Genomic DNA, 13,469 nt, shown 5'->3' with positions numbered 1-13,469 from the left:
AAGTTTGCTTCTGAGTTTAAACCTCCAGACTTACATTATTTGACAGTCACACACTTGTTAAGTCTCACAGCAGTTTCACATATACCTGAGGCACATTTTATAAGAAGTACAAACTTAACAGATTACTCTGACTGAAAGAAGTCTCCCAGCCAAAGGCGTTGTTAGTGTGAACTTGTGTCAGATGTTGATCAATCAGTTAAGTCAATGAGTATTTTCGTTCAGGGTGGAATCCAGCACTGCATGAGCAGGCTTACCCTTCTCCACCCTGGAGCCACCCACCGAAAATCTTTGTGGAGTTGGGGAACCTTTCAGAACTGGTTTGGGGAGGAGGAGGAAGGGATACCTGTTTCACTTGTGCACCAGTAGTGTTGGAATCAGTCCTGTTTCTGCATTTTGTCATATGTTGACCCATTCTGTGAGATTGTTAATACTTGATAGGAAAAGAGCCAGTCACCGACAGACCAATTTGCATCATCCTTCTGTAACAAATATTACATGCAGGATACAATACCAGCATTTTTTCTACTCTCCAAATACATTTTAAATTAAGATTGTCTTTATCTGTAACTGTAATGTATATTCCAAATTGCATTTGAATTATTATTATTATTATTGGAGGTATTTGTACACTCAGAATACTCATTCCCCACTTGGGCTCAGAATTTTAAGAATTTGCATTCAGTACCTGAAAGCCATGCTGCACCTATCCACAACCTGCCCTGATTCAAATTAAAAACCCTATGTATAAGTCAACTGGGCTGTACTATGATCCATATATCCACATGGGATTCTTATTTGAAATGGAATTTTAAAACCTGCAGATATAACAGTAGTAATGGTCACAATGCCAGTAAGTCTTCAAGATGGTTTATAGATAAAAGGCTACTGTAGTATTTCAGTCCTTGGCAGCAGAGATTGTGAGTGGAGGGAAAAAGTGCATAGACTGCAGTAATTTAGTTGAAATAAGCAAATAGGTCATTAATAGTGCAGATAAGGAAACAACAGCCAGAAAAGAAAAGCAGTCTTCTGTTGGACACTTTTCTTTGGCATATGGTTCAGCTGCACCCCCAAGCTCAGAGTAACTGTCATCTAACTATCATTTTTCTTTTGCCATCTTTTCTGTGAAGATAGGCAAACTTAAACTTCTCTCAAAGATATCTAGAAGCTGTTAAAATTTCGTGTAGCTTTATCTACAATGGCAGTGAATATTCCGTTTGTGTTTCTGTGATGCTAATTCACCTGTGCTTTAAAATTAACAGGAGTGAAACAGGCAACTTCAGAAACTGAAATCAACCATCAATAAAGCCTTTTTATTACCCTTTAGGCTTAGTAATTGTAAACAACTCCCCCCCCCCAATAGTTATTGTCTTCAGAAAGTCTTTAAATTAAACTGTGGGTCTTTTTAAACTAACATCCTGTCCCCTCCCCCTTTTTGACTGAAATGGCTCATATATGATGATCTCAGCAACATCTCCACTAATCCCAGGAGGACAAGCAAAAAGCTGATCGTGCACCCAGACCTTTGTACTGAAAGATCAGCTGAAAAGTTCACTTCTCTAGAATAGAGTAATAGCATTGTGAAGACTAAGAGCTTAAATATATTGAACAATTTGCACTACTTAGTTATTATGGTTACACTGTGTCAAGCATAAAGTGCATGCTTTCCCTAAAAAAGTTGTGTGGCTTTTTTGTTAATTTTATTCTAGACTTATTTGGCCTCCTACCAGCCCCATTGGTAAAGGAAATCAATCACTTTGCAAACATTTGATTTAGTTTTTAAATCTGTAATTAGTGATTTCCTGAATCAAACAGGAGAAGGGATTCAGTAGGCTACAAGGCCTCTACCAACATATGATTCCATGACTAAGAATATGTTGCAGATTGTTAATGAAAATAAATTTCTCTCTACAGGCAGCCCTCCATTTATGTGTGTCCAATATGCATGTGATCGTGTATATGCACATCACACAGAACCCGGAAGTGACTCAGACACATCATATAGACATTACTGAAATGTCAGTAAAAGGGCACAGTGGATTGTTTGCAGGCTTTTCCAATGGGTTTCAATTATACACAAATGGGGGGCTGCCAGTACTAATACATGTGCTGTGTTGGATAGAGCTGTGTGCCTGAATTAAAGCAGCAGCAACAGCATCACTTAGGTAATTAACTACAGTACCTTTTCAGATGGGGTAACTGATTTAAAATACACTTTTTAATGTATGGTCTGACTTCTTCCACAAATTTCAGTCCTATAAAAGAACTCTAGCCCGAGAGTGTTAATAATGTTACCTCTCAGGAAACATTGGAAATATTTATTCCAGCCATGTAATGCAACTACCGTGAGAACACTTGCCTAGGTTAGTACAAGATTCCTCTGATGCTAGTCATATTGTGTACTGTCTCTTTCAATCTCCGTTATAAAATGAGAAGTATCTGAAATCCTTGGAATAGTCAAATGCTCATGGAAAATGTTGTTGCAAATATTTGGATGTAATCAGTTTTACTACTAAGACATCTATCAATATTAGAACTATGTAAGAGGTTCATTAGTAAATATGCACTGCTAAAACTTACAATTTAATGTTCCCACTTCTTGTCTATTGTGCCATGCTTTACCATCCTGCATCCATTTCCATGCAATACTGCTCAAGGGGCAGTATCCGTCTCTATAATTTCAAGGATTTTCACTTGCACAATGGAATTCCGCCCCCTCCATGTGTGTATACCCCACGCTCCCCAAAATGCTTCCAGGGTGTTGGGGGAATGCTCAGAACAGATTTAAGGGGCACACAGGAGAAGGAGAGGGTGGAAGTTACATTGTGCAAGCAGAAATCCTTGTGTTGATGGAATTGAGGGTGTTAGTGCTACATTGAATGCCATGCAAGGTTTCCAGTATATTAAAACCTGTCTAGAATACTTGAGTTACTTTTGAAAGTTGTTGCATCTTTAACAAGGTGAACAATGCAGTGAATGTTGACCTGCATGATAGATCTATCTCTGTGTGAAGGAACACTTGGGAAATGTCCAGTTTTTAACTTTATTTAAGTGGGGATGAAAAATATTTCCTAAAACTGTAATTAATGTATTCTTTTTAAAAGTAGTTTTCTTTTGCAAAAGGCTGTATGTACTTCCAAAGAAAAAAGTTGAAACCAAAACAATTTGCTCTTACTATTTAGCAGTTAGTGAAATACCCATCAAAAGGAACCAATATCCACTACGTTGTAAGAAATATCCTGTAGCCTAAATCAGTATTTCCCAACACATGTCATGACCTGAAGATAAATCCTGTGCAAATGGGTTGTGGGCTTTAGAAGTAAACCCAAAATAATTATTGCTTTTGGTTCTTAACTGGTATGATGACATCTCCTACACTGTTTTGTTTTGTTGTGTTGACACAACTGAATGTCGGAAAGGCTCAAGTCTTACAAATAACACTTGGGAAAAACTCTCTGGCAGCTGGTGGCAGATCCCATAGCGGTGACCATTACAGCTTGCCTCTCATGCATAGGTGCTGCTTTCAGCAAATAGTCATTCAAAACATCTCCCTATCTGAGCACCTTATGGTGAAGCGTTGCTTGACCTGCTGCTCGGGTTAATTAATCATTTAGCCGATGGTGAGATGACGTTTGCTTAGTCAAAATTTGCCCAGTACTTTTGTGCTAAAGAAGCAGAGTATTCTGAGTGGGTGTGAAACCCATTTGCAGCTGATGTCACACAGTTGTTTGTGCTAAAAGAACAACTCATTGAACTGTCATATGATAGGACCCTCAAAGATAAATTTTCAGAAGTGTGTTTATCAGATTTTTGGCTTCATGTTACCAAAATTGCTCAGTTACCACTGAGTATCCTGAGCTTACAGATTAAGTGATGCCTGTGATGCTGCCATTTGGTAGCACATAACTTTGTAAGACAAGCTTTTCAGCAGTGATTGCTCTGAAGACGAAATACAGTAGCGGGCTACGTATAAGTAATGATCTGAAGCTACGTCTGACAACCAGCAAACCCTGCACCGACCTACTCATTGGCAAAATACGGTCTCTGACATCCTGATTCTTGCCAAAATGGACTTAACATCAATAAAACTATTTAAAACTATTTCCATTTTATCTAACACTGCTTATGTAGCTATGTATTCACAATAAAAAAAAATTGTAGCTTATGAAGAAATAACCTGCAACCAGACATTTGGTGTTCTTACATTCCCAAAAACAAAACTGAATAACCTCGTAGGTACTATAAATATGTCCACAAATTCCAGTAAATTTGGGGTTCTGGGGCAACATACCAAAAAGGCTGGGAACTACTGGTTCAGATGGTTCGTAGATGAAGCAACAAATGAATAGGAGTAAAATTTTACCTAGTTTTGTCCCTAGCACCATGCCTTTTTAATGAATTTACTATGCTACATGAGTGATGGGTCAGGGAGGTTATCAGCCCCTCTCACACACATGCACCAACCAAGATGTCCCATTTACTCCCATGAACACATTTTATAGCAACTGGTGTTCCTCAGTGTTGTGACTATTGCTTGCTTGTAAGTATCATTGAAGCTAATAGATCTTGCAAGCACTGCCATATATAGTGTACTATAATTGTTTGTGCACATGAGTGTAGGTAGATACAAACATCTACAGAAGGTAATCTTCATGTTTAAACTCTTGGGCTGATGTATCCGTCTTGGAACTTTGTTTCTAGATCTCCACTCAAATGAGTTCACAGGTAATAGGCCACCCCTCTTCCTCCATCATCTTATCGCCATCAACATCGCCTGTGGTTCTCTTGAGTTTGTATGTATTGTCCTCTTTGACCCATTAAAGAAAGTGTTGTACATTAAAGAAAATGTGCTATGATTTCACTCTGTGGTTGCTGAACGTGAGCTCTAGTCATTAGTGTCATGGAACTGGACATCCTAGAATCTTGCCATAGCATTCTTCTGCTGTCAGTCTTCAAATATAACTCACAGAAACCCAGCATGCTTTTTTTAATCTCTGGACTGTAAAGGAAAACCCAGCACAAATCACTTAACATTGATTTTCTTTGAATCCAAGCCTGTGCTTCTGTACGGTAGGTTACCCAATTAGATAGTTGCATAGTTTGGAGCTGAAGTTACAGCCTGTAAAAAGGCCGCCTTCACAGCTGCGAAATACAAGATGATATGCTCAAGAGATTTTGTGCAGAAGCAGTTAATCTTCATGAAGTCGGTCTACCAGTAAGTAGCCAATGTAACCTCTCTGGAGGAAATGCATCCATTTTATGCTTAAGGGTACTTTCAAACATGCATTCCTGGGTAGAAATGGGAAATAGAGCACCTGTGTTTCGAAATAGATATTTTCTTGGGGGGGGGGGGACAAAGAAATAGCTCTCAGAAGGGCCCTCCATCCCATGGGGGTTAGAGCTCCTTTGCTGCATTGCAGTTCTTTATCTTTGATTGGTAAGGCTCTCCTTCAGGTAGTGAACCTGAAGAAGTAGGGACGCATCATTCTGTTCAGCTTTGACCTTTTCTTCTCCTGAGCCATCCAGTGTAGGAAGTGACCCTTGCCTTTTTGCATTGGAGGCAGAGATGGACTTATTTCTCCCATTCTTGGCAGTGGATGGAAAGGGGACATCTCAAGCGCATTCACTGACAGGCTTGTCAACTTGGGCAAGAAAGAGACTCCTATTGAACCACTAGAATATAATTTATATAATGCCATGAGAAGAGAGCAGATTGTTCCACCAGAAATGCTCCTGCTGATAGAACATTCTCCTTAGCACTTCGTTGAGTTCCTCCCATGGTTTAGCATTGTGTGTGTAAACCCTGCCAAACTATGTGGTTTGTTGACAGTAAAGAAAACAATTTGAAGCTATGTTGTTGACTTACAAACCTTGGTTGATTTTAACTATGACTTGGTGTTACATGTGAACCCAGCACCCTTCCTTAATCCTGGTTTATTTGGTCATCCCGCTCCAGACACTCACAGACTACAAAGGCACAAGGCAAAAGATTCATAGAATTATAGAGTTGGAAGGTACCCAAGGGCCATCTAGTACAATCCCCTGCAGTGTCAGAATCTCAACTAGCTCATACATCACAGGTAGCCCTCCAACCTCTGCTTCAAAACGTCCAAGGAAGGAGAGTCCACCACCTCTTGTGGGAATCCATCCCACTACTGAACAGCTCTTACTGTCAGAAAGTTCTGGTGTTTAGTTGGAATCTCCTTTCTTGGAATTCACATCCATTGGTTTGAGTCCAGGAGAAAACCAGTTAGCTCCATCCTCAGTGTGAAAGTTCTTTAGATATTTGAAGATGGCTATCTTCACAGTTGCTTCACAGGGTCAGTAGTGGTTGGTTCAGTAAGTGCTATGTGCCTTAAAAATATTGTATGTGCTATGCATTGGTGGAGAAGGGGAAGAAGTCTGCCTAATATCCATTTTAAATTCCACCTCACCCCACCTAAATTGGAAGGCTTTGGCTGATACACCAGCAAGTGATTTTGTTAGAAAATAATAGGATAGCCATCAAAGTATTGGCCCATAAAATGAATGCATTCAGATTTATGTTCACGTTATGACAGTGGGGGTATCTTATTATTTTTTTACTCTTCTGGAAAAAGATCTGTAGTTACTCAAAATGGTTTTGCAGAAGGGAAAACAATCTATGACCCCTCATTCTTTGGGCAGAATAAAACAGCTGCATCCTCAACATTTTCTCACAGTGTTGTCATCAGGCTAAATGGAATGTACACAAAGGTAATAAATGTTCAGAGAGCTGCTGCTGCTGCTTGCTATACATAGACGCAGCCAACTGCAGACTCCTGCAATGCAAGTCTGTACATATAAGGAGTGAAGGTGCAGTGCAAGAGAATTAAAAGCAAAGGAGGACTCCTTAGTCTGATGGTGCAAAGTTGCACAAGAGTTGCACTATAAACTCATCAACCAGATACTGCCCCAAATTTGTTCTTGGTGTGAATTACTCTCATCCAATGATTTATTTACACAACCTCTGATCAATCGGAGCTCTGATCATTCCTTGCTGCAGCGGGCATGCGGTGACAAATTGATGAAGGATCAGTTTGGATATGTGCAAAGGCCATTATTCAGAGCCCAGTGCTTGCAGGCTCTCGAGGGGAGGGCCTAGGACAGAATGTGCTCCTATGTTTACTACTCTATTTAGCTACTCTATTCACTCCACTGTTCAGGCTCTGCAGAATGGTATAAAAATCAGACAGCCCCTGCTCTCAAACGTACAGCCTAAAACATACAATGCAAAAGGGAAAGGAATTGTGGGGGAAGAGGAATAAAGCAAACTTTAGCAATAGATCTTCATTAGAGAGTTACTGTAATGACTAGATGAAATGCAAAGAGCTAAAGGAGTAGAAGAGCCAGAAGTTGCAGGTTACGTCTGTAGATTTATGAAAGATGGAAGAGTAGGTCTGGAGAAATAGGTTGTCCTATTTTTCACAGAACTTGCAGAAATGGGAGCCTTTCTCTGGAGATGTGATGCTGGATCATGAGAACTTGGTCAATTTTAAAGAAATTAAAACTCACAGTGTTTGTGAAAAGAAATGTCAAACTCAGCAGTCTGATCTACCATGGTATTTGCAAGGGTTGCCTGCTATTAAAATAGTGAATGCTATATAAAAGCTCATGAGCTGTAGTGGTACACCTCCTTCCCATGTCCCTCTAACATAATTGTGAGGCTTGGTAGGCTCAGGTGCCACCAATGGCATTTCTAAGAGACTTGGAATATAGGCCCATGACTCAAATTTTTATAAAACTTGCACATGGTAGTTTAAGTCTCGGCGGAATACAGATTCACCTAATGGGTCCTGCTACTGGAAAACCCATGCAGGAACTTCCACTAGCACAAAAGGGCTCTCCCCCCCCCCTCACTTCTGCCTGAGAACGCCACCCCCTTGGCCACCTACTAACACCTACTAACCTGGCTGTCAATTTCTTTGGTTGTCATTTTATGTCAAAGAAGAATTAAGCACTTATGCTAGGCACTGGAGTGTAAGGTGGAAACTTAAGGGGCCTTGGCTTTTGAGTCTTAAGATTCACGAGTAACTTTTTATTGAACTAAACTGCATGATAATGCTTTGCACTTCATGGACTACTGAATAACATAATAGGCTTCAGGGGAATCCCTCACACATTGTAAGCATGATTGAGAGGGTCATGAGTTTGTGCTGTATGAGTCTCTACCTCCATCCCCTGGCAGATGTGACTGTGAGCCACACCCCCTCCTCCAAATGTTTGGTATGTGAAGGGGCTATATTCCCTTTTGCATCAAAAAACCTGGATGCACACATCTCTTTCACATGAATGTTGGATGCATGGCTTGGGTGATGCTTTTAACACGTGAGGGGTTCATGTGACCCTATTCCTTCACTTGCCATTTTATAGCCTTTTGTGATAAATAGATGAAATGTTTATATATGTGACTGGCTTGATCTAAGTTTGAGCTATTTTGGAGACATGCTCTCAGATGACACATCTCGTAAAAGTACAGCACCCCCTATTTATTTTCTGTCCCCCCTCACTCTTCATTCCTCTCTTTGATCTCTGGCTGCCTCACCTCTCTTTCTGGTTAACCTGCTTTGGATGAGCATCTCTGATGTCATAGATGACCTGTGTTGGAAGGGTGAGGTCATAGCCCATCTGGGTGTCCCTGCTTTATGCTCTGAAGTTGCAGGTGGCCTGGGTATTTATTTATTTTGGGATAGTGATGAGAATTGAATTCCAAGTTTCACTGTCAGTTGTTAATTGAATTTAAAAGTGCATAAATATTTGGGCCACAGGCTTTCTTTATTTTTACAAGTATAAATCAGATGAGTGATTCTGGGGGCTTCTGATGTCCAGTCACTCATCATGGATATATGAAAGTTGCTTCTGGTAAGAGAGATATCACAGTTCCCTTTTGGTTTCTCTTGTTTTTAAGCTGCACATCTGACAACTCTTGGGTTTTGCAGAATATTTTTCATGGATGCTTTTAACAATGCTAGCCACATTAGGGATACCTGAATAATTTAGAATGGTAATGCATTCTGATCTTGGAGCTTGCTATGCTGTTGCAATGTTTGGTTACATTTGTGGAATGAAAAAATCATCCTCGATCAATGCATGGTGTTGATAACAGATAACATAAATGGAAAGATATTTGAGCTCTGGGTATCCAATATTCTTGCTATAAAGTCATCAAATTGGAAAGGTTGTGGATGTAATTTTACACCAAGAGTGTTCTGCATCAACTTGCCCCTAATCATGAAAATAATTAACATGTGCAAGTGGAGAATGAAAGCTATAGGCATGGAATCTCCCTTCATTGTTCTTGTTATTACAAGAGCAGTTAATCTCAAGGATAGATCTACTGTCCATCTGCTCTTGCCTGAAGTTATTAGATGTATCATGGGAAAAGTCAGTGACTTGACAAAAGTATTATTTCCTAGGTGTAGTCTTGAATGCCTCTCCTTTGTTTGATTTTTTTGCTTCCTTGTACAGTCTGTAGATACACCCTCTTTTGAACACCTTTGTGTGTAACTTGAGAAAGAGAAAGAGACCGTGCGTGAAATAATGTCCAATAATAATAAGGATAAGGCCAATAGTGATGGTGATAATGAACGAATAGATGCCAGTTCAATAAATTTTTGAAATTAAATATTCAAAGTGACTTTTTGCATAAAACTGGAGCATCAATCAAGTACAAGCAAGATTAAGTTCATGGGCCAGGATGGAGCCAGCTGACTGTATCTTGGACAAGAGGCAGTGATGCATCCAGATGTAGACCTCGTACTAAGGGAGACTGAACCACATTATCATTTTCAAGAGCCAGGGATTTCCCATATAGGCCAGGCAAAGGTGTAAACTGTCTCTAGCAAAGGGTAGAAGCTGAAAGTACATGAACCTAACGTCAAATGAGAACCCTAAACTGCAAGAAGGAATTTCCTGATACTATGTCTAATTCTGACTGGGTTCCTGCTTTGTGTTATTGTATGCTTCCAGTGCCCAATCTTGCAAAGCTCCCCACAAACATTGCCAATGTGTGGTTGGCTGTGTCCAGCTGTCTAGAAAGTGTGTTTAGGATTTGCAGCCTCAACCTGCTAATTTCTATCAGTCTCTATTTGTGCTGCTTTACGATGCCTAATGCTAATTTACAAACTGCCATCAGACTTTCAGTACATTTCAGGCAACAAGAGAGTTTAATTTTTGAGGCACACTACTTTTTTCCTGCTGCTCAGCTACTGTTAATAGCATTGCATTGCCCTCTTGATAACCCCACCCTGTCTTGAAAAGAGCAATGTGCCAGATTACTCTTGTGTGCCTATCACACAGCCCAATAATGAGTTTGTGTGGATTATAGTTCAACCTAAGTACAGTTTAGATTAGGCTACAGTTGGCAGAAATATGGTCAAGTCAGGTTACAACAGGAGATCTCATTCACTTGTAGTGAGAAACGATAGGCTGGAGGCAGTTGATTTCGCTCCAATGTGTTGTTGTGTCCTCATAGGAAAGAGCACATGTGTTTGTGGTCCACGGCAAGGAGGATCAAGCCAGATTCCCTTCAGCATTTAGCCTAGAGTGATTTCTCTGACACATTAATGGCAAAGGTATTCATTCTCTTACAATCTCCGCCAGCTTCCTGAAGCCATTATTTCTTTAGAGCTGATGTCTCTCAGCATCATATGCAGCCAAGCATTTATTAAGTTTGGTGAGTAAAACAATGTTCTGTAGAAGAACACTATGCCCCCTTGAGCAAAATCTATACTCCCAAGCAGAAACTCCCTCACCTATAGAAGTTTACACAAGTCTAACATTATCTGAAAAATACAAAATACAAGCAAACAGGCAAGCAGTGATGCACATTGTTTGGAAGTGGTAAAACTGGCTATGCAACTAAATTGCATTCCCTCTTTCTATGAATGGTAGTCAACACTAATCCTGCTCAGAGTAGAGCTATTGAAATTAATGGAATAATTTAGGTTCATTCATTTCAGTAGCTCTATTCCGAGTAGGATTTTAATTAATACTACCCTGTGCTTCCAGGGTGAAGGTAGGATTATGGGAAGATGGATAAGGTGCTCTTGTATCTATGCATCTGTCCTATGGTGAAAGTTATGAAGCTCTCACCATCTTACATGATTTGAGAAGCATGGAAGAGGAACCATGACTTGCTTGTGCTTCCTGCCTTAGTACTGGCACATAGGAAGAGTGGGTTAATTCTGTTTCTATTGAAAAATTGGGCACATAGAGCTACTATAAAATACACTTTTCTGTATTTTCCAGCAACTCTAGTGTGGACTTCCAAAAATTCATGTGGGAATTGGAGCTAGTCATACATTCCATTGCTAAATTTTGAAGAATGCATCCCTTTGCCATTGTAGTAACACAATGGGTACGGCTACTCAGAATGTTTTAGGAGAGATCAGGTGCTTTTACTAATTCTATATGGTTATAGTAAAAGGCCCCATACAGGCAATGTATTGGGCTCATTGTGGTATCCAGTGCTTTTTTCATTGGGGTACTCAAGGGTACGCAGTACCGGCACCCTTTTTTCTAGAAGAAAATCACTGGTGGTATCTATTTGTTCAATTCCACTTGATGCTAATGCAGAAAATTGGGAGCATGGATACTTCCAGGAAGAGGTACCTTTTGCTCCCCAGTCTTGCTTCTCTGACCATTCAAAAGGATTTTAAATGTACTCCTGCTGCAAAGAGATATTTTGTGCAAAATGCCAATTAAAACAATTCTGGGTGAGCACATCTTTATAACAAAAGTATATTCAATTGTATTGATTTAATCCCTATTCCATTGTCTAATATGTATTTGTTTTATTGGGAGCCACCTTGAGTACATTTTGGTGTACCAAATCAGGATAGAAATGACTGAAATATATTTAAAACTTAGTAAGCCCTTCATAGCAAAGTGTCTTATATATATATATATATGTCAGTTTTGTCTTTGGTATCTTTACTGGGCTATAGTTGAAGGAATATTTCAAAGCAGCAGAGCTAGGAGAGAACGCTTACCTGAGCTGCCACCAGTCAGAGTAGACTGTTCTGGATTACATGGACGAGTGGTCAGATTTAGTAGCTCCTTGAAGAATTGTTTATCTAGCTCATGGGTGGGTAAGCTTTGGCCCTGTGGGGTGCATTTGGATCTAACCCATAGCCTCACCTTCTCAACTTCAATGCCGGCCTCAATGATCAATCTTAGGGGAGAAAGGTCCTTTTTCTTCAAATGGGATGTTTCTCCCAAGACTAATTGCCACATTGTAAGTGTGGGGGAGGCAGCTGGTCAAAGAAGTCTCAAGTGCTTAGGATCTCTTCAGTCAAAATATTTTTTTTGGGGGGGGGTACGGAAGAGGGTCAAGTGCTAAGCCATTTAGCTGGCACATTATCTATAATGAGGTGTCATCACATCCTCAAGAAAGTTCTTCTCTCTGTCAGTGTTATAAATAAGTGTACACTTGAGCTCTGGTGTAGTTACAGCTATGCTAGCAATAGCAACCAGCTCGACTTGAGGAAGCAGGCACAGCATGCGCTCAGCTCAAGGCATTTCCCAGCTGAGTCAACCCCCATCTGGGACATAACAGCCCTCAGTGTGTCAAGAAAAGTGGGCTCATCTCAGGCCTCGATTATTTCTGTTGGCAAGAGCCTTGTGGCCTTCCACACCTAAGAACTTTAGAGTTGCGTTTGAATCGTTGGTTGCTGAGTAACTAGGAGGTGAACAAGGAAGCAATGACACTGTGCCATTGTTTTATTTATTTTGCTTTCTTTTCTTTAAAATGAAAATCTTAAGGAGAGCTGTAACGGTCAATGTGTTCTTTTAGAAACATCCACCGGCAAAGGGAATTCTGAGAGTTAGAGAAACATTTAAAACTGGCTTTCTCCACAATTGAGTCTAGGCGGCAGCTGTAACAAACATCTGCCCCACAGATGCTGACTTCCCAAAATCCAGACGCTGGAAAAGAAGTGGCAGCAAAAGGGTTGTATGTTTAACTCTTCCCCTGCGTTCTTCTCCATCACTCTGAATTGGCACCCGCACTTGGGTGTTGCTAGGTATTTAAAGGACTCAGGGCACAGGGCTATGGTGCCAAGGTACAGCAACTGTATGTATGCTAATTTATATTTATAAATGCCTTTGGGCAATTCTAAAATAATGTGTGGCTGGGATCTCACCAGCACTGTACTTTGCACAGCGCCCAGCCACCTTGTAAGCAAATTGTTGTTGTTGTTGTTTTTAACTTTTAAAAAAGAGAAGGAAAGGGGCAGGAGATTTGGGGCCAATGTAAAAGACAGAAGGCTCATCTCTGTCCCTCCATCAATGCCTCTGCCTCCTCAAACTGCTTCCCCACCCTAGAAGGCTTCCCAAACATGCGTTTGCCCTTGCAAACACTCATTGGAATGCTGGAGGGGTGGGAGTAATTTGATGTAGCGAGGCATCAGTTAGTTAGGCACCCACTCCTGCTGCTGCAAAGCAGTAGAACG

This window comes from Podarcis tiliguerta, assembly GCF_965153285.1.
Source record: "Podarcis tiliguerta genome assembly, chromosome: 6".
NCBI classification, from domain to species: domain Eukaryota; kingdom Metazoa; phylum Chordata; class Lepidosauria; order Squamata; family Lacertidae; genus Podarcis; species Podarcis tiliguerta.
The sequence above is the reverse complement of the archived record's forward strand: the minus strand, read 5'-3'. Positions refer to the sequence as shown.